The sequence below is a fragment of the Papaver somniferum genome, unplaced genomic scaffold (genome assembly GCF_003573695.1).
Source record: "Papaver somniferum cultivar HN1 unplaced genomic scaffold, ASM357369v1 unplaced-scaffold_15, whole genome shotgun sequence".
Lineage (NCBI taxonomy): Eukaryota > Viridiplantae > Streptophyta > Magnoliopsida > Ranunculales > Papaveraceae > Papaver > Papaver somniferum.
Genome location: NW_020624376.1, coordinates 1,115,080 through 1,138,509, shown reverse-complemented (window position 1 = coordinate 1,138,509; position 23,430 = coordinate 1,115,080). Strand labels below are relative to the sequence as shown.

General features: G+C 36.9%; 1 long non-coding RNA gene and 1 pseudogene across 1 annotated transcript; one reads left to right on the top strand and one right to left on the bottom strand.

Moving 5' to 3' along the window:
• The window catches only part of LOC113335764, a 73,889-nt pseudogene that overhangs the window by 24,257 nt on the left and 26,202 nt on the right, over positions 1–23,430 (top strand).
• LOC113335766 lies at positions 11,524–14,315 on the bottom strand. The gene is made up of 5 exons (XR_003353469.1): positions 14,226–14,315; positions 13,825–13,977; positions 12,522–12,713; positions 12,238–12,404; positions 11,524–11,973 (listed from the first exon to the last, which is right to left on the bottom strand). It is a non-coding gene; the product is annotated as an uncharacterized LOC113335766 (long non-coding RNA).

Below are 23,430 nucleotides of genomic sequence, written 5' to 3'. Positions count from 1 at the left end.
GGAGTCAGAAGAGGTAAGAGATGAGAAGTAGTAATCTTCTTCATATTCCACTAATGTAAAAACTTAACATACTCTGAGACTTCCTCATCAACATCTCTATCAATATCTGAATCACCTTCATCAGAAAGTTCATCTAACTGTTCTTCTAGGAGAGTTTCCCAATCAACAGTTTTTACATCAAGAGAATGTTTAGATATTGACTTAGATGTGACAGTTCTCTCAGGTGACTCCAAGCTTTTAGAATCATCTGGTAATTTCTAACTGGTACGTTATTAGAGATAGACTCGTCCATAATAAGATCGCTACAAACACAGACTTGTAAGGTCTTTAATGTATTTTCCTGCTCTGATACCAATTGAAAAAGTGGGGGTCTAACAACACCACCCAATATTTCACTTAGCAATCTGTATGGACTAACTCCGAAACACTTTCTAGAGAATCAACTAGACAGTCAGACTCAATCTAGGTAAAAGTATCTCAAGGAGTTAATATCTCTCTCTTATTTTGATTTACTCAAGCTAATAAAAATCAGCGAGTCTTTAATCAAACGCAAGGAATAACTTGAACAGTACCAAAGACCAAAGTCCAAGGATCAATCAATGATAATAAACAACCAAGGGTTGGATTATGCTAATTGATGATGTAACACACAACCTGTATTATTTCAATTATAAAGATAAAACAATATAATGCGGAAACTGAAATAACACAGACACCAGAAATTTTTTGTTAACGAAGAAACCGCAAATGCAGAAAAACCCCGGGACCTAGTCCAGATTGAATACATATTGTATTAAGCCGCTACATACACTAGCCTACTCCAAGCTAACTTCGGACTGGACTGTAGTTGAACCCCAATCAGTCTCCCAATGATCCAAGGTACAGTTGTACTCTCTACGCCTCTGATCCCAGCAGGATACTGCGCACTTTATTCCCTTAGTTGATCTCACCCACAACCAAGTATTGCTACGACCCAAAATCGCAGGCTTTGACAATAAACAAATCTGTCTCACACAGACAAGTCTATCAAAGGATCAATCTGTCTCCCACAGAAAAACCCTAAAGTTTTTGTTCCGTCTTTTGAAAATAATCAAGGTGAACAAGAACCAATTGATAATCCGGTTTTATATTCCCGAAGAACAACCTAGATTAATCAATCACCTCACAACAATCTTAATCGTATGGTAGCGAAGCAAGATGTTGTGGAATCACAAACAATGAGATGAAGATGTTTGTGATTACTTTTTATATCTTTCCTATCGGAGATATCAAATCTCAAGCCAATCGTTCTGATTGTACTCGTACGATAGAAGATGTAATATCAGATCACACAACTACGATAAAAGTAGTATCAATCTGGCTTCACAATACCAATGAAGTCTTTAAGTCGTTAACCTGGTTTTAGAAGAAGAAAACCAAAGGTTAAAGGAGAACCAACTCTAGTACGCAAAGTAGTATCACACGTAAGGTGTGGGGATTAGTTTTGAACAATATTAGATGTCTCCTTTATATAGTCTTTCAAATCAGGGTTTTGCATTGGTAAAAAAGCAATCAATATTCACTGTTAGATGAAAAACTGATTTAGATTCAAGCTAATATTTCTCAACCGTTAGATCGAAAACTTAGCTTGTTATACACAAATGAACTGCATGCTTCTAGGTTTGTTAACCATACCCAAACGTGTACATTGTTGGTTCAACAATAGTTAACCAAAAGGTTAGCCATATGAGAATTTCATATCAACCATGTTTTTCTTCACCATAACTAGTTCAAATGACTCAAATGAACTAGTTAAAGAGTTGTTCAATTGCAAGGAAATCTTATGTAACTACACAAGACACAATCGAAGAAAAGATGATTTGATTCACTTGAATCTGTTCATGAACTTTTATAGCCACGGTTTGCAAACTGCATTCCTTAGTCTTTTAAAAGTTTAAGTTCAGAAATCATCTTCAAATATATAACCTTCTTAAGTTCGCACACTAGGTTCGCGGACTTAAGCAACCGGCAAAGTTTACAAACTCCAGCAGAAAATATCGGCAAGAGACCTTCCGTCGGTTCGCGGACTGGTACTCACACAACTAGTTTGTCAACTCCAGCAGAATATCTCGGGATGAGAAGTTCGGAAGTTCGCGGACTGAGTTCGCGGACTTGGCAGCAAGCCATTCTTCCGGTTTATCTTGATCAACAAAGTTCGCAAACTTTGGTTCAAGGAATAGGACTTATACATAAATGTGTTTCCACAACAATGCTTATGTCCATCATTGGTTATGTAATCTAAACTCTCATTTCAATCATTGAAACATTCTTAGAGGACGTTATATACAGTTGTTACACCATTTCTCGTCAAAGCAATTTTCAAGATGATTGAAACATATCATGAGTTTCGTCACTAGGTAAAGATAAACTTGGTCGAAGCGAAAATCTTACCAACATATATTTCGAGATATAGATAGGCGAGGTATACTCGTCGCGAAATACAAAATGTGTATAATCTGAGTCTATATATATAGCATACGACTTTTTGTCTCAAGAAGTAGGAGATAGAGTAGATAGACTTTTGAATGACAGATAAACTCCTTGAGTAGTTCTTCTACTTGTATGATGAATATCCATGAAGTCCTTGAGCTCAACTACACTTTTTATCCTAGTCCGAGACTTAGCTATAATAGACTAGAAATCAAGAATTATAGTTTTGATCACTAACATTGACAAACATGCTTGAGATAGCAACGCATGCGAGTTCGACCGAGCAATGCTCTAACAACAACTACAGAGAAAATAGTTGGGTCTGGCTTCACAATCCCAATGAAGTCTTTAAGTCGTTAACCTACAGGGTTTCGTGAAAAACCTAAGGTTAAAGGAGAATCGACTCTAGTCGCAACTAGTATCACATAGGAGGTGTGGGGATTAGGTTTCCCAGTTGCTAGAGTTCTCCTTTATATAGTCTTCAAATCAGGGTTTGCAACCAATGTTACCTTGGTAACAAAGCATTCAATATTCACCGTTAGATGAAAACCTGATTAGACTCAAGATAATATCTTTCAACCGTTAGATCGAACTTAACTTGTTACACACAAATGAAATGTACCTTCATTTAGATATGAGTAACCGTACCTAAACGTGTACTCCTTGTTTGCTCAACAATAATTAACCGAAGTTAGCCATATGAAAACTTTCATATCAACCTTATTCATCTTAACCATAACTAGTTCAAATGACTCAAATAAAACTAGTTATAGAGTTGTTCAATTGTTTATATTCTTATGGAAGTATACAAGACACAATTGAAGCAAAATCGATTTTGATTCACTCGAATCAAGTCATGAACATTATAGCCACGGTTTGCAAAAGATTGCGTTCCTTATTATATAAATGTATTAGTTCATGAAAAAATCGATTTTAGAACATTATCCACTTAGGCATTCGTACGGGTATACGTACCTAAATGGCCGGACTAAGTTTGGGTTTCGCCAGTATGCGAACTGGTACGCATACCATCCAAACTCAGCAGAAATTCCCAGACCTGGACCTTACGCCAGTACGCGTACCAGTTTGCATACCAGGTTCCCAGACTTTCTCAAAACCAACAAGTACGCATACGGGTGTGCATACCATGGTTCACGGACATGGATTACATATATGCAAGTACGTATACTATGCTTAAATCCGATTGTTCTAAACTCTCATTTCAACCATTGAAACATTGTTGGAAGACGGGAATAGCTGTCTCACAAAAACTATTAGCTTTAAAGAAATTTTCAAGTGATCGAATGATCAATATGAAACATTCCGAGCCTACATCAAATGACTGTCTCACACAAATCATGTAAGATGTTACCAGGCAATTTTCACATGATCATCTTTTGACTTTCGTCAAGAATATCAGATGAACTTGGTTAAAACGAAAGCTTACCAACACATATTTCGAGAAATATGTAAGCAAGTTAAACTTAGCTCGAAATATTAAATGTGTATAGTCAGCTCGAAATATCAAATGTGTATAATCGAAGTATATATAGTTATACGACTTTTGTCTCAAATAGGATATAAAGTAGATAGACTTTTGAGTGATAGATGAGTTCAAGTCTCCACATACCTTTTGTTTATGAAGTTCCACAAGCTCCCGTTAGTAGTTCTTCGTCTTCAATCGATGAACACCGTGAAGTCTAATGCTCAACTACACTTTCTATCCTAATCCGAGACTTATCTATGTAGACTAGAAATCAAGACTTATAGTTTTGGAAACTAAACTTGACAACAATCTTGAGATAGCAACACTCGCGAGTTCGACCGAGAAGTGCTCTAACAATCTCCCCCTTTGTCAATTTTAGTGACAAAAATATCAATACATATGGAATGCAAAATAAATAAACTTTGTAGCTCTCAATCCCAATGCTTGATTTCCTTGGTTATTCAACATTACTCGAAATCTTTGTCACTTCCAAGTACTCCAATGATTCTGAATGTGTTCAACATAGCATCATAGTTGTGGAAGATCCGTAGCTATAACAATGAGAAAACAATTGCTCTCAATTATTTTTATACAGTGTCATAGTATTATTACACGACATCAAAGTCCAATTGTATCACAACTTTGACAACAATACAATGGTGATATGTATCACTCCCCCTTAGTCAATACTTTATCTCACATGAAAACCACTCCCCCTTACATATTGATCCGTAAACCATATGTATTTGTAGTGTGAACTACACATTAATCCTCCCCCTTTATGTCAATAAAAATTGTCAAAGGTATGAAAACTAGTGGGATCCTAATGAAATTTCCATACAGACACTTCATGAGAAAAAGAGAATAACATATCAAGTTGTTTAGATGCCGTCATATAGCCGAAACTAAATGCATTCTTCAAGGAATTTTTAAAGATACAAGATAACCCCTACAATATTCCACAATCTCACTCCCCGCAAAGATTTGGCAGTTAAGTACAAGTTCAATTAAGAACTCTCCCTCATAAAATGTCATTCCCGAAAGAACAACAAGAGCAACCTTACTTTCACAAGACAAGAAGGATTTCTTTGGATATTAACAAATCACATGAAGCATGAATTTGTATCCAAAATGATCAATTAAATTAACCACAAGAGAACCCATGATTAATTTAATCGGAAATGCTCGCATAAGAGAACTTACGGAGCCACACAGTATTTACACAAAGATGTGAATCAGGGAAGACCAATACCGCGTAATAAACAAAGATTCATTCTATCTTTCATCACTGTTTGCATAGAGACATATAATAGACTTAATCTTTGTAAACAAAAGTTCATCCTATCTTCCATCAATATTTTCATAATGACATAATAGGCTTAACTTTTGTTTGTCAAAAGTTCATTCAATCTTTTATCAATATTTCCATAATGACATATGAAAGACTTAACTTTTGACATATATGGGACAATCATAGTTTACGTACACAAACACACATATCCCAACAAGTTGCAATATATGAAATCATAAAGATTAATAATGCAAAATCATCTTCCAAATAAACTTTAGAATTTAAATAAATCTAAAAACACTGCAAGATGAAAATCGTTGGAAATAACTATGTGTACTCACAATAATGGCTGTTCCAAACCCTAGTTATCCTTCTTAAAACACAAAAATAAATTCTCATAAGAAGTTTCCTAGACATTAAGACCTCTAAAAAAATCTTTATCGTCCATGAACTCCTTGTAGTCAACAGCCACAGGAACATAAGGTTCATTAAGAAAGGAGTTAATTCCAACAAACCTTTTAGACTGACGCCGAACCAGGACCTTCTGAATTTATAAAGTCCTAAAAACAATAGCCTTTATGTCCTGAATCTACTTTCTTGTTTCCTTCAACTCTTCAAGAACCCCAGAGAACTTCTGTTGATTAGACGGAACAACACTTGGTTTTCTCACACTCCTCCTTTTTCTTTTCAAAGTTGAAGGTGCATGAGATTTATCTTTTTCCTTCATGATTGATGACTTAATTAACAATCATATTAACAACTCAAAAAGCGGGGGTCTAACAACCACACCAATATTTTGCTTAGCAATCTGTATGGACAAAATCCAATATAATTCCAAGAGAATCAACTAGACAGTCAGACTCAATCAATGGAAATATATCCAAGAGTTGTATCTCTGTTTCACAATGTAATCAACCAATCAAACAGATAGAAATCCGCCTGATTATTATGTGAAACAACGTGAACGGTACCAAATACCAATGTTCAAGTGGCAATCAATATAATCAACAACCAAAGGTTGGATTCTCTAATTGATTGAACTACGCACAACCTGTGATATTTCTATTATATAACAAAATATAATGCGGAAAAGAAATAACACAGACACTAGAAATTATGTTAACGAGGAAACCGCAAATGCAGAAAAACCCCGGGACCTAGTCCAGATTTGAACACCACACTGTATTAAGCCGCTACAGACACTAGCCTACTAAGAAAAAATAACGTAGTAAAAACAAATAACAAATAACGATGACTTGTTACTACGTCACATGTTCTCTTAACCGATGCCACTCTCGAAAAGAAAACATAAACGTTTAAGAGGATATGGACGTTTTTTTAGCAATATTCCATCGTTTTTAGCAATATTCCATCGTTTTGGCCTCTTAAACATCCATGTTCTTCTCTATCGGCTGACGTTTAAGAGTGGCATTGTTAGAGAATTTCTCGGTCGAACTCGCATGCATTGCTATCTCAAGCATGTTTATCAATGTTAGTGATCAAAACTATAAGTCTTGATTTCTAGTCTACTATAGCTAAGGTCTCGGACTAGGATAGAAAGTGTAGTTGAGCTCAAGAACTCCATGTCAATCATCATACAAGACGAAGGACTACTCAAGGAACCGGTGGATCTTCACCGACTAAAAGGTATGTGGATACTTGAACTTATCTATCACTCAAAAGTCTATTTATCTCCTATCTTAAGACAAATTTTTTTTTGCTATATAGACTTAGATTATACACATTTGCTATTTTGAGTCGAGTTTATGTCGCCTATCTATTTCTCGAAATATGTGCTGGTAAGCTTTCGCTTTAACCAAGTTCATCTTTACCTAGTGACGAAAGTCATGACAAGTTTCAATCACTTTGCTTACTTTGACGAAAAATAGTTTGTGAATAACAACTATAGAATATCAACGTCCTCTAAGAATGTTCCAATGTTTGAAATGAGAGTTTAGATTATATAACCATTGGAGGATATAAGCATTGTCGTGGAAGCACATATATGTATAAGTCCTTATTCCTTGAACCGAAGTTTGCAAACTTTGTTGATCAAGTGAACCGGAGTAGTGCATGAGCTAAGTTCGCGAACTCAGTCCGAGAACCCAGTCCGCGAACTGGCGAAGTTCTCAAACCCGAGAATTTCTGCTGGAGTTTGTGAAATCCGTCCGGGAACTTTAGTCCACGAACCCAGTCCGTGAACTTGAGTAGGTTATATCTAAAAACGATGTTTGTGAACTTATTCTTATATAAACTAAGGAGTGCAAATGCAAACCATGGCTATATAGTTCATGAACCGATTTGAGTGAATCAAATCGTTTTTTCTTCGATTGTGTCTTGTGTAGTTACATAAGATTTCCTTGCAATTGAACAACTCTCTAACTAGTTCATTTGGGTCACTTGAACTAGTTCATTTGGGTCACTTGAACTAGTTATGGTGAAGAAGAATATGGTTGATATGAAAGTGATCGGCTAACCATTTGGTTGACTATTGTTGAACCAAAAAATGTACAAGTTTGGGTACGGTTACACAAGCCTGGAAACATGCATTTCATTTGTGTGTAACAAGCTAGTTTTCGATCTAACGGTTGAAATATATTAATTTGAATCTAAATCAGGTTTTTATCTAACGGTGAATATTGAATGCTTTGTTACCAAGCTAACATTGATTGCAAACCCTGATTTGAAAGACTATATAAGGGAGAACTCTAGCAACTGGGAAACCTAATCCCCACACCTTCTGTGTGATACTAGTTGTGCTATGCTAGAGTCGATTCTTCTTTAACCTTTGGTTTCTTCTTCTAAACCAGGTTAACGACTTAAAGACTTCATTGGGATTGTGAAGCCAGACCGATACTACTTTTTCTTAGTTGTGTGATCTGATCTTGCTGTTTTTATCGTACGAGTACAATTGTAATAATTGGATTGAGATTGATATCTCCGATAGGCAAGATATAAAAGAAATAATATATGCTTCGTCTCATCGTTTGTGATTCCACAATATCTTTTTTCGCTGCGTCGATTAGGATTATTGTGAGGTAATTGATAATACTAGGCTGTTCTTCGGAATATAAGTCCGGTTTATCAATTGGTTCATGTTCACCTTGATTTATCAAAAGACAGAATAAAACTCGTAGGTATATTCGTGGGAGACGGATTTATCTGTTACCGTAGACTTTTCCGTGTGATACAGATTTGTTTATTAAAGTCTTCGACTTTGGGTCGTAACAACTCTTAGTTGTGGGTGAGATCATCTAAGGGAATCAAGTACGTAGTATCCTGCTGGGATCAGAGACGTATGAGCATAACTGTACCTTGGATTAGTGTGAGATTGATTGGGGTTCAACTACAGCCCATACCGAAGTTAATTTGGAGTAGGCTAGTGTCTGTAGCGGCTTAATACAGTGTGTGTTCAATCTGGACTAGGTCCCGGGGTTTTTCTGCATTTTTGGTTTCCTCGTTAACAAAATTCTGGTGGTTGTGTTATTTCTTTTCCGCATTATATTTTGTTATATAATTGAAATATCACAGGTTGTGCGTTGTTCAATCAATTAAAATATCCGATCTTTTGGTTGTTGATTTAAATTGATTGACACTTGGATATTGGTCTTTGGTACCATCCAAGTTAGTATTTGATAAAGACTCGCAGATTTCTATTTGCTTGAGTATATATCAAATCGAGAGATTGAGATAAAAACTCTTTGATATACTTTTTTTATCTAGATTGAGTCTGACTCTCTAGTTGATTCTCTAGAAAGTATATTGGAGTTTGTCCATACAGATTGTTAAGCGAAATATTGGGTGTGGTTATTGTACCCCCACTTTTTCAATTGGTATCAGAGCAGGCAAACACGTTTAAGACCTTGCATGTCTGTGTTTGTAGCGATATGACTCTATGGAAAGAGGTGTTATCTCAATTAACGTACCACCAGTCTTCGATGACTCTAATTACTTATGGTGGAAAATTGCTATGCTAGCTTTCCTTCAAGCACGTGATTTTCAATCATGGGTATATGTTGTTAATGGCTATAATGCTCCCGTCGTGGCAGTTGGAGATGCAAACGTTCCCAAGCCTATTGGTGAATACACCCCTGCCGAGATAAATGCTGCAAAGCAAAATTCCGACGGTTTGAATGCCATTATACATGCCATTACCCCAAATCTTCAGCACCATATGTGAAATTTCACGAGGTCTAAAGATGCGTGGGATATCTTAGAAACCGTATTCGAAGGTAACTCCAGTGAAAAGGAAGCTAGGCTTCAAAACCTTAATTCCGATTGGGAAAACCTTCGTATGGCAGATGAAGAAACATTTGATGAGTTTAATCACAAAGTGTCTGAAATTGTTAATGCATCTTTTGCATTTAGTAAGACCATTCCTGAAAAGGACATTGTGATGAAAATTCTCAGATCGCTGCCATCTAGATACGACTCTAAGAAGCACGCCATTGTTGAGGGAAATAACCTTGATAATCTCTCCAGAAATACGCTGGTTGGGAAGCTTAAGATCTTTGATCACGAACATTCATCCATAACTAAGGATTTTGCGTTCAAAGCACAAAAAGACACTAAATTACTTGATAAGAGTAAAAAAGTGTATATCTCTGAAGATGATCACTCTGAGACAGATTCATCAGATGAAGATCTTGACAAGTCAGTCTCGATGATCACAAGACAGTTTAGGGATCTTATGTTGATGAGAAGTAAACGGTTCTCCAGAGATAAGCCTAAAGCATCAATTAAACCTCATAACCGTATTCCTCCTAAAAACAGGAAAACATATGAAACTGATGATGAGGATATTCCTCAGTGCTTTAAGTGTAAGGGATTTGGTCATTTTGAAAACGAGTGCCCAAATCGTAGAAAATACACCGGGAACAAAGGTCTTGCTGCAACTCTTGATGAAATGTCTGATAACTATGATTCCAATGAAGACGAGAAATCAAGTATTGTACTTCTTGGTGAAAATATTGATTTTTTAACTGTGGTAATACATACATCAATCTCAATATTCTTTCAGAAGAAAACCCAACTAATCTGGAAGAAAAAATTGACCCATTTCTTGGAAACTCAGTTTGTAATGTTTCAGGTTCCACCATGTGTCTAGCTGCGTGCACATCTCAGAAGCCTGACTTTTATCCTAGTTTGACGTGCTCGTATTGTTATCTAAAGGGTCATGAATTTTAAAGGTGTTACAAGTACAAACACCAATTGAGGCACGTCAACAAACTTCAACGAAGGGCAAATCAACTAGCAAATAAGCTTAAACTTGCTCAGAAGACCGCTGAGGTATGTAGGATCTTATCTTCATCTAAGAAGTTAGTTTCCAAGGATAAACAAGACCATTAGAGAAGAGAGTATGGTCGAATCGTTTTGATAGACAAAGGTCTGTGGATTCCTCTCAAGGGGAAAATGGTGGACAAATTGTTGTTCACCGCAACGCAACTTGATTGTGTTGTTTTGAAAATCTTGTCTCATGTGCCTGATCAAAAGAGACAATGATTTTGTACCACTCAGGCTTTAAGAAAAAATTTCTTTCTTCTTTTCTTAGTTTTTGTTCTTCCCTGTCTATCAACAAAGGAGGGTTATTATCGACAATTCTACTCTTTATATGGTTGTGAGTTGTAAGTGTACGAACCTGTTTAAAGGTTTCGAAACCCTACATTCTTTTTCCTTCCTCAAAACTTCTTTTTATCTAAAGACTACTTGTTGAGTTCAATTTGTGAATTCCTCTCACAAACTCATTCGTATGGATACTCCAAGCATGATGTCTTCTGATGGAAAAGATGTTAATATGATTGTTAAGCCATCAATCATGAAGGAAAAAGAGAAATCTCCGTTACCTCCTACCTTGAAAAGAAAAAGAAGGAATGTGAGGAAGCCAACACTAGTCCAGAAGGGGCTATAAATGACGATTGAAGTCTGTTATATAACATGATTTATCACGGTTTCCATCTGTTATTCGAACCGTTATTTATTTGGTTGTCTTTTTATAAATGACGAATATAAAACGTTATTAAGTATGACGAATAATATTTGTGGTTTAAAGTCACACACAAAAACTATGATTTAGTACCACGGTTATTGTATGTCAAATATAATAACGGTTGATGCCTATTATAAAGGAGGCGTTTAGTGTCGCGGTTATTAATTCAGATTTTGGTAATATGATGTTCATTCAGTTTCAGATCTGAATTCTGAGATGTGGTCTATTTAAAACTTATATTTGGTTCAGCTGAATCTTGAGGTGATTAAAAAATAAATCCTAAAACAACAGTTCAATCAAAATAACATTTTTATTAATTTTCAAAAAAGTAGAATCTCTGGTACAATTTTAAAAATAAATTCTGGCTACCCGAAATCACATATTGAACACTAAAAATGAATTCAATCTATTATCACCTAGCCACTCTAATTTGGTCACTCTGCTCCTGGAGTTATGTTAGATTTTGGCCATTTAATCACACCACACCCTCAAACATCTGCAAGTACTCCATTCATGATTCATCAATCTTGCAGTCATATTCGACATCATTTGGCGGCTTTGCTCTATCAACATATGCACATGCAGCCGGTTCTTTCCTGAAGTTCCTCAAAAAGCAAACTTAAAACGACGAACGTGTTGTTGGCAGCTGGACCATCACCATGAAGTAAACAAGGAAAATCGGATACATAAGCTTTAGCTGGCATATTGCATCAGAACCCCTTCCCTTCTAAATTGTTCCTCCTGAAATTACATCACAAACCTCATCAGCTATCTGATACATGCCATGGGAATCAAAATTTAGCAACTAAAAGAACATCGGAAGTCCTAAGGACAATAATAGACACATGAGTTCCTTACTAAACCTTGCACTGTCTTCATTTTTTCTCTATTAAAAATTCGAAATGCAAAGATCACTTTTTTGTGTCTATCTAAGAGGGTGGTGGAAGTATTTGTTGGTATTGGATTTGGCTTGAGATGAAGTAACAGATGGAAATGGAACTTTACCTTGAAATGAGGTAGCCAGTTGGGTCATCTTCTAAAGCTCTTTGGGTGATATCTGGCCAATCATGCTTGAGGCAGTCTTAATCATGTCTAGTAACACACCTTCGGCACTTGAACCACCCAAAACCACCAGACTGTCGGGATCAACTTGTGAAATATTCTGAAATAACCTGTTAAAATAACAAGTAATAAACAAATAGATATCAGCCGATGTGTCTGCAACAACATAAACTAATAGTTATTCAGCTGAGAAACTTTAGAATCCACTAGGCGACTCATGTACTAACCAAGATATGGCAATATGTAGACATAAGCTAAACATTTCAACATTTATGGTCACATGAATCCGTACGTTAAGCTTGTCTCCATCGACAAATAGCCTTTAAACTCACTTTATCATGTGCCAAGACTAGGAAAAACGCAGAAGAAACGTTCAGTGTCCACTTTTCAGATCTTGATCAGCTCTCGGATGATTCCGACTGTATCATACACCAAATGATTCATAAATAAGTATGGATGGAAGTTTTAGATAATGTTGAAAATGAGATATAACTGCAATTGTAATTTAAGCTCATAATTTAAGTTGTAATCGTCTTTCCAAGAGGGCACTAGAAGTCCTGTTGGCATTGGCTTTAGCACAAACGACAGAAACATCTTACTTTCATGATATAATGTCCGTCATCTAAGCAGAGCTCTCCAAAATTAGACATACGCAACTTCAATGACCCACTATTTTGCACTACTTCATCCTTAGAAACATAAATTTCAAAATCTACTAGCTAGTTAAGACAAAGAAAACAAAAATGGTAACATCCACTCAACTGATAATCTTTCAAACACCACTACGAAGAAAGAAAAAAAACCAATGATGCTACTTTAGGCATAAAGAGACATTTTAATTGTAATTCAGATGAGCAATTCACTTAAAAAAATTTACACATCAAAGAAAAATCAGTTGGATGAGTAATTTTATCTAACACTATGAGTGCGTTCAATAGAAAACATCACTCACAAAACCATTACCACATATACTGAGTTTCAGTGGAATTAATTGAAAAAAAAAGAACTTCTCTTACGCATAGTGGCATAATTTCTTACCCTGGCTTTACAGAATTTCCTACCCTGGCTTGACAGAAATTCCTACCCTGGCTCGACTCTATGTGTAGCTGGGCTAAGCTATTATCTACTACCTTCAAAAAAAATTTGTTTGATTGACCCCTGGCTTAAGTCAGGGGAAGCCTGTGCATACATCCGCCCCTGCAATTCCTCTTCAAGGTTTGAAAACATTTTTCATGGCTGTTTTTGATACAAAACCTTGCTCCTATTCGGTCAGGTCAGGTCACTGAAATAGCCTTCCAATTAAAATATATGACTAATTTGAGTATAATGTTGATTGTGCTATATTTGAGTCAGAAAATATGACTAATCAAACCTAAACTAGCCTTCCCAATTAACAGATGAGTCAGATTGAGTAAAATAACATAAATAATCCAAAACCTAGACTGGGCTCCTAATTAACAAATGAACCCGATTGAGTCAGACAAAAATGAACACTACCATTATCTATTTGAGAAATACTAATTGACTAACCTCCTCAATTGAGTTTCTCAAGTAGTGCGTTTCTACGGAGACTAGAAGTTGAAGCACTGAGATCCAGGTCAACCGATTCAACAACAACAGCAGCAGAAGCAACACCTTTGCTTTAAAAGCTCCTTCCTGAACAATCCTCATTATTATTTCCGCCTAAATTCAACCAATCCAAAAAAGATATCCCAAATTCAATTTACGAATCCGAACAAAACCGAAAATTAAAATCGAGAACACAACGTAATCATAAACAAACCTGGAATTATAAATCAAATCTGATTTTTCTATGAAAACCATAGAAGAATTATACATCAAATCTGATTTTGCTATGAAAACCCTAGAATTTTACCAAAAAAATCTAATCAAATCCAAATTAAACAAGAGAAAACGAAGAAGAATCATACTTGAAGTAAGGGTCTTTTTTAATGAGAAAAACACTGCTAACCATCTTTGGATTCATTGAGAAATCTGGGTTGTGGGAGAAGAATGGGACCGAAACAGAGAAGTTCAAGAGAGGAAGGAGAAATATAATTACCCTTTTTGCCGTGAACTTTCTTATCTTTAAGCATTGTTTTGTGGCTGGTTAAAATGGGACCGGACCAGTGAAAGGTTTTTATGGCACACAGGCTAACCGGTTTAAATCTTTTAGAAACGTAGGCATGTACTAATAGCGATATGAACATAAAATATTTAACGGATATATTACGTGATTTAATGGGTCATCGTTAAGTCACACACCTAGTAAATACAATGTTTGAGAATGACAGGTTGTTTACGTTGAATGGTGGGTCCAATATATTTTCATATAATATAACGGAATTTGTTTGTAAAATTTTAATCACGCAATCAATCTGTTGTTTAAAAGTGTGATTAATTTCCCTTTCTGGACTAGTTCAAGAGCCGTTCCTTCAAACTCTCAGAAGTTTTCTGGTGTTCTTGAAGAGTTGAAGGAGATGCGAAAGTAGATTCAACAAATAAAGGCTTTTGTCTATAAGACTCATGAGATTCAGAAGGCCCTGGTTCGACAGCATCAGCCGAGAAGGTTTTTTGATATAAACTCCTACCTTAATGAATCTTATGTTCCAATGGCTGTTGACAACAAGGAGTTCAGGGATGATAAAGAATTCTTCAAAGGTCTTATTTCCTAGTAAATCTTTTCTTTTCTTGTTTTTGTTAGAAGAATAACTAGAGTTTGGAATAGCCATTATTGTGATTACACATAGCTATGTCCAACGTTTTCATCTTCTTGTTTTTAGATTTATTGGTTTAAATTCTAAACTTGTTTGGAAGATGATTTTTGCAGTATTAATCTTTATGATTTTATATTGCAAATTTTTTATGGGATATGTGTGTTTACGTCCGTGAACTATGATTATCCCATACCTTGTCAAAAGTAAAGTCTTTCGTATGTCGATATGCATGTATTGATAAAAGAATAAATAGACTTTTGACATATACAAAAGTTAAGCCTATTATGTCAATTATTGATGGAAGATAGGTTAAAATCTTTTGTTTGCAAGGATTATGTCTATTGAATGTCGTTATGCAAATAGTGATGGAAAATAGAATGAATCCTTGTGTATTTTGCAGTATTGATCTTCCCTGATCCATATTTTATGTATTACTGTGAGGCTCCGTAAAGTGTCTTATGTTGAGCATAGAACGACCAAGTTGATTATTCTTATGATTAGCTATGTTGTTGTTCCGTGAGATATTTTATGTCGAGCATATTCAACTAAATTAATCATCTTGTTTGGTTATTTAGTTGTTGCTCTGTAAGTTTTCTTATGTCGAGCATGACCAATTAAATTGATCACTTTTGTGATTAGTTTGGTTGTGTATTTCTATTAGATTTATTATGGGTTCTCTTGTGATTAATCTAATTGTTTGTTTTTAAGTCTCCATAAGTTCACTTATTTTGAGCATTTGTCGATTAAATTAATCATGGGTTCTCTTGTGGTTAGTTTAATTGAATACTTTTGTATTTCAAATGCATACTTGTATGTGATTTGTTATGTCCAAAGAAATCCTTCTTTTCTTTCGAAATTAAGGTTGCTCTTGTTGTTCTTTCGGAATGACATTTTATGGGGGAGAGTTCTTAATTGAACTTGTGCTTAATTGCCAAATCTTTGTGGGGAGTGCGGCTATGGAATATTATAGGGGTTATCTTGTATCTTTACAAACTCCTTGATGAATGGATTTAGCTTCGGCTTTATGATTGCATCTAACGCATGTCGTGAAAAATTATCATAAAGGAAGCTAGGGGCAATGATAAGACCTATCCGCTGAGGGTCCTTTTTATGATGACCTTCGGTAAGGAGTGCAGAGTATGACCAAGGCGCAGTCGTATTCGGTTGAGCTGCGGGTGTCTGGGACGTCTGGAGCATTACCGACCATGGCCGTATGACAAGTCTTGGCTACAATGCACTTGATCCCAAAGAAACCTCACTTAGGGTGTGACTTCGCAACCTCAAGCCATATCGGCGAAGGGGATAAGAAGTCACGAAAACAACTGAATGTCGTAATAACTGGATGGGAGGAGACCAACATGCATGTTAGGGTTAACCTCCTTGAAGGGGCAATCATGGGGAATATAAAGGGATGGCACCCTCCATATTAGGGAGCTGCGTGACCAAAAAATACGACAATGCCATGGGGATAACATTCATGGGAATGGCTAGGCCTGTCACATTGTCGCGAAATGGGGATCATAACAAGTGTTAAGACGAGGTGGATGGATTATTATTTGAAAGAATAATGAACGCCTGATACTTCGTCGAATTAAGATCCTTCAAAAGAGGATGAGGCACAATAAGACCTTAATTAGGTGGCAACGTAAGACCTCGAAAAGTAACACATGAAATATGAAACATGTAAAACAGATAAGAAAGGGAAAGATAAGGCAATATAAAAAGATAAGCAACAAAAGGCAAGAACAACACAAGAGGCATAGGCGAGAACTCAAAGTAAGAATACGCAACGAGGAAGATAACAAGGTTTAAAGCTTATGTGCGAAGTCAAAATGGTGAAATATCACCCTCTCATTTTATACCTCGGAAACACGCAAAATAATAAGAGGCAAGTATATACTTTAAATTTTGTTATTCTTTTGAGTATTCCATCAGAGAGTATATGCTTGATAGATGAATTAAGGGAGAAGCGATACTCTTAAAAGAAAATCATGTGATCAACAAAAGCATTACTTAAAGAAAGTCGGAAATACATAAAGGCCCAAGATATCCTTCCCCCAAGCTTGGGAGCGCCCAGACAGAGAAATTATTCCCAATATAACCAAGGTTGAAGTTAAGGGTATAAAAGAGAAGAAGTTAAGATTGCTGTTGAAGAGGAGTGCCGTCAGTGACTAACACTTCGGGAATGCCAGCACCAACCTCTCCAGGAACGGTATCTGCATTGGGACCCGAGGATTGACCAGGGAGACTCGTAGGAAAAAAGGCACCTTGGGGTTTCTCCTCTTTGGATGTCTCTTCTTCGATCTTCTGATCTTCATCGTTCTCATCAAATCTCTCCTCTTCACCCAAGATGATTGTATTGTCCTTTGGTTGCTCATCATCAAAAAACACCTCCAGAGGAAAGGTAGGATGAGGGATGCCTTGTTCATCGCAGAAGTTGTTGAAGAGAGAGACCAGGTGGCTCTGGAGATTCTTGCGAGTTAACTTCGCTACTTTCGCAGAATCTACTATCATCTCGTCAATATCAGTATTCAAATCTTTAACCTCATCTTTGAGGAGAGAAACTTCCCTGCGAGACTCGTCCCTTTCGTGGGAAAGGCGAAGAACTTGATTCTCGTAACGCTCTTCAGACTCTGCAAACAGAACAAAAATTTATCAGAAAACTGAAATTGGACGTGACCAATGATATCTCGTATTGCAACCAGAGCTACCTTCCATCTGTAAGATAGTGGTGTTCAAAGTTTCTTGGATATCGAAATATAAATGATCCAGCCTGGAGATTTATAGATCTGATTCTTGGAGCTGAATGCATAGCTCGTGGTACACATTTTCCCAACCTTTACCGTGACCGGACTTCGAAGTATCTTGGCTAGGTTGAATGACGAGAGCACCTTTGTTCCTGCGAAGATCCGCGGGCTTGACCTGGGAAGAAGATTTGACAGACTTCGAGCGTGAAGGGTTATACAGCTGAGCCTGAAGAAACTCCAACTTTTTCTTCAGACAATCAATTTCCTCGTTTAAACCAGCCACTTTTTTGCGAGATTTACGAAGATCAACCACCATCTGATTTTTTCTACTAATCACGCGCTCGTTGTCTTCCTCCAGTCTCATATAGGCAGATAATGACGAAGCATGAAGATGCCTCGAGGTAGGAAGAAAATTATTGAGCCGCTGAAGTTCTGACTTAAGGCGCTCATTCTCGTCATGAAGGTGAAGATTCAGCTCCTCGTTGCGAGCAGGATCGATAGATAGGCGGTCTACTCGCGAAAAGAGATTCTCGACCTTCTCGTTCGAAATAAAGTTTTCAGACACATAGCTGTCATTCTGAGTCAAAAGTTTAAAATTCTCGGCATGAATGTCTTCAAGCGAGGCGGACGCTTCGGAAGCATACATGTGACGTTTCATGCATCACACTTGACGAAATACAAAGTAATAAAATAATAGACAATAAGAGAAAGGAAAGAAACGGATCTACAAGGGGAGGGACTTACTCGAAAGTTTCTCCATCTTCTTATCTTGATTTCTGGAATACTCCTTCTCCTCTTTAAGCTCCTTCATCAAAGTCTTGATATGGGCATCGTCCTTCTACATATTCTCTCGAACCAACCTAGTCTCCACTAAGCTGGCCATATGACGATTGACTTCCTGAGAACCGACGAAGCAAAACTTAGTAATAAACCACGAAATACTGCAAAGATACAGTTGAAAAGGTATGCAGGACTCACCAAATTCATTAAAGCAGAATTTTGTTGGAGGGTCAAATTCATAGAAGCATTCAATAATACGGAGGAATCCTGAGAAAGAAAGTCGTCAGCACTGAAAGTCACCAAAGATTCAAGTGCACGAGACCTCGCAGTAGGATCTTTGTGAGCGTTGTTATATATATATTGAAGGAACTTCATATAAGGATCATAGATGGGGTTAAACATCACAGACAAAGCTGCTTGATTCCCCTTTTCACAAGAAGGTTTCGCCGTGGGTTTCTCAAGATGCTCGCCTAGAGGAGGAGGAATAGGAGAATCAACAAACTTTGGGGAAGCAGTTGTACGGGACTGGGAAGATTAATGCTTATGAGCTAAAGGTTGACTTGGAGCAGCAACAGAGCTCCTCACTGCGGTCAAAGCAGCCAAGTCCATGACCATGCGTCAACTTTTAGGCTCTCCCAAAGAGGGAGCAGGTGGAGCATCAGTTTGCGAAGTAGCAAGTTCTATAAAGCCGATAAATGAAAGGGTCAAAATACACGAGATGATAACTTGGACGAAGTAAAGATACCTGAACAGGAGAAGGAGGCGGTGTAGGATGATCACGCCTTTTCCGTCCCTTAGTTAACCCAGAAGAAGGTTTCTTAACAAGGGGAACATCATCCTGCGAACAATATAGGGTTAGAATTTAAGGTAATCACGTCGAAAAGAAAGTAATGGGTGAAGCGGTTACTTGTTTTAGAACAGGAGACTCAGTAGCGACGCCCATTTCCTTGTGATCTTTGAGTAGACCAACAACAGGCATCTCGTACTAAGTAAAAAAGAACAAAGATGTGAGAGACGATAAAGCTAAAGGCAAGACGAAGGTTTAAGAGAAATGATACCTCAGCTGGCATGGACCAGCGAAGCTTCCAGGAAGAGCAGCCGGAGAGGTGATGATGTTTGGAGAGAGGACCCGCTCTAGGAATCCTGTTATCGTCAACACCCCAGACCAAGAGACCCCCTACCACTAGAGGAAAGCTCCCCAGTCTTCGTCCTGCTCCAGTTTGAGAAGATCCACATTTAAAAGAAGAGCTTCGGACGAGGCCGAGATATATAGTCTTCTGAGTGACCTCAATGCCCCACTCCTGATGCTTCCTAGTGCTTGTAAACCTCGCGGAATAGTTAGCCGCGAAGGAGTCTGCCCTGTAGTCGCGAGGGTTGAATTCCTCATCCGTTGGTACAACCAGCGAAGCACCATTTTCTGAGCGAATTGCAAACTCGTTGGAGATACGAATTGCATTACCATAAAGTTGGAAGGCCCCAGACTGGAGCTTATTCAAAATCTCAAGGAAAACCGGGTTAGAAGGGTTGTAGAGGGGAAAAGATAACCCAGCTCTCAATTGACCGACAATGACAATCATCTTGTCTGCAGACCAAGTATCGGATTGAATCCATCTATAGTTCAGTTCCATGTCTTGAGTTGCAGAGATGGAGGGAGTTACAGAAGAATCAATGGCAGGGGTTAAAGTTAAACCCATCTTTTGAAAATCTGCCTGGAAATCCTCCAAGGTTTTGAGTGCGGTAGGTGTTGAGACAGTCTTTGGAGCCATAACGATGAAGGAAAAGTGAGAAAGTTGGGAGAAAGGAAGCAAGAGCAAGGGAAGTAATAAGCTTGAGTTCACGGAGAAGAGAAAAGAAACCTAAATTAGGGCTAAAACAATATATTTATAGCAAGTGGAGGATTACAGGTAGAGCAAGTTATCGACAAGTTCGAGGAAACTCGACTGGTAATAGCCGGTTACCAGAAGAACGTGGTCACATGGAAGCAAGAAGGTGGAGAACGTGGCACCCAAGGAATATCAAACGGTTCTTATTCCATTCTCATAAGATTCGAACGAAATAAGAAAAGGCAAAATGTAGGTACACAAAATAGGTTCGCCACGTGGCCGCACAGGAAAGCACGAAATAGAACTGAAGTATCTCACTTAAAGATCTCGGTCAAGGACTTGTCAAATCAAATGTCAGAATTACCTCACCACTAACTAGTAACACGAAGCACGAAGCATCCTAAAATGAAGTACCTCGTATAAGGAATCTAAACTGCGAATAATCAGTTGGAGTACCCGGAAAGACACCAGTCATGAAATAAAGATTGACGAAGTAAGGTCACTTGGCTAGAAAGATAACTTGCGAAGTAAGTAAATTATGAAGCAAGAAAAGAGACAGCTATCCCGACAAACAACCAAAGTTGTCAGCGAAAGAAAGGGGAAACTTCATGGAAAATGACATGGGAGAAGTATAAAGCATCTACACGAGATCCAAGCAAAGAAAAATGAGTTATACACCATTAGGGTTGATTGGTCTATAAATAGGGGTCCTTAGGCAATGTATGAGGGATCGAATTCTTGGGGAGGAGAGAGAGCTTTGCTTAGAGTGAGAGATTAGGGTTTCCTTGTACTCATAAATTTGTATTTTCACTACTTTGAATGGTTAATCAATAAAGAACTTCTTATCCTAAACCTTTATCATGTCTTAGATCTGTTTCTTCTCTTACTTGGGTGTGCTACTGTAGTACCCAAGTCTTTTTATTTAAAATAATAGGTTATGAGCCAATCCAAATAGATTGGAAAGCTAGATGTATCGTTATGGTGCATAAAACCTAGTTAAATTTGCTTGAGAAACTATGTTTCTCTTAGTGTGAGCCTGTCCGTAGGGTGTACATTTAGTAATATTGTTGCCTGTGCTCAAACTTGTGGCAAAAAGACACATATTAAGGATGTGTGTCGAAATTGTGTTGGAAATGGGGGTATTTCGGACTTTTTGCCTCATAGATAAGCTTCATCTACTGAATTCTTTAGAATTCAGACATTTCTTTTCAATTTTAATCTCTCTTCTTCCTACGGGAAAAAGAAAATCAAATTTTGTCACAAAATTAGGAATTTGAAGCTTGGTTCATATTGTTTGCTTGTCTAACTCAACTGGGTTGCTTTGGATTCGTGTATTGCACAAAAGGTATGGGGATTTCTTACACTTTTCAGTTTCTTTATCATCAAATATTTTTTTCAATTATTATATTTTGGTCATGTTCATGATATAATTTGATTATGTTGGTTTTCAATCTGATTGGGTTTGCTTTGATTTGGTTTGAACTCTAAAAGTACTTTGATTTCATGATTCCAACTTGCCCTTTTTTTTCTTCAAATCCATGATTAATTTAACATGATTATGAAGTTGTTATTTCATCACTTTGTTGAATTGGGTATTTAGTACTCATCAATTTATCTTGAAACATCAATTAGACCCTTAACCAATCTCATGAACTTGTTTGTTAACTGAATTTCTGAAACTGTACTTCAGTCCTGTTTTCTCAAGAAATTTTCATGTGGATGTGTAATTCAACACCTTCTCTTATTATTTTTATGTCGAATATCACTCTCTTAGCTTTCTAATGGTACCAAGGTTGCTAAATTCCGATTTAAGATGAATTTTGCACGAATTTCCCATTATAGGGTACCAAAACTGAATTTTCTGAAGGACAACACTTCTGTCCTGTTTTGTTGAGAGTTTTAAACATAGTTATGTACCTCATCACCTATGTTTATCATTTTTACGTTAAAATTGGGTTTCTATCTTTCTAATGGTACCAAATTCTCTGAATTCCATTGTGTGATGAATTTTGCACAAAGTTTTGAATGTCGACTGCTGAAACTGCAGTTTCTGAAAAACGTAAGTTCTGCCCAGTTTATTTGAGGTACTTTGACACAGCTATAGAACTCATTAATTTTCTATATAATTTTTGTGTGAAAGACTATCCTTTACTCTTTAAAATGAGTCAATAAACACTTGATTTCATTAAGTAACGAATCCTATAGAATATTTTGAAAACAGGTTATGAAAACTGATACTTCTGAAAATTTATGTGCTGTTTTACACTTTCATTTGTCGTTTTCATAGCAACTGAATTTACTCTTTTCTGGTACTATTTGCTTGAAATGAGGCATTTCATAGTTTTTAAAACATCGAGAATCATTGGATTCTTACTTGCAATAAGTTCCATAGAAACTTTTGAGTATCGTGGGTTTAAAACGGATTTGTTTCAAAAAATCTTTTATTTAGTGTACTCGATTTGTTATGAGTTAATGCCCAGCATTATAATGAGATATTTCCTTGTATTTTCAACCTCATGTTACGCAAGGTAAGTTGTTTTCATGGATTATGAAATGATAGTTGTAATGCTTTGAACATTACTTGTACATAATGACGTTTGTGAATTAATTATCGACTGTGTTGAGCACATTTTCTGTTGTAATTCTACTGCTGAGATTGTCGGGCCCTATAGGGGGAATCCATACTAATGGTGACCTACAGAAGATCGTCCGGGACGATAGGGTGGTTTTCTGATAAACCTCGACAACTAGATGAACTCCCTCAGTAGAATATTTCGATTTGTTTATGCTTTAGATGAATTCCATTGAGTATTGCTTTCTAAAGCCTTTGAAACTTTGTTAAATACGTGCTCAGCAAATTTATGAATTGTCTATGCTTTACGATTCATTAACTCATTTTTTATCCTTACTTGGGCATTACTAGATTTTACGTTAACCCTCTACTGGGCTATGGATCACTCGTTTTTTTTTGTTTTCTACAGAGTATGAGAGAGGCTTGAGGAAGTAAGCTTGTGAAGGCTTGGTGCGTAGAGTTTTTGGGGTATAAAGTGAGTACACTCACTTTTTTTT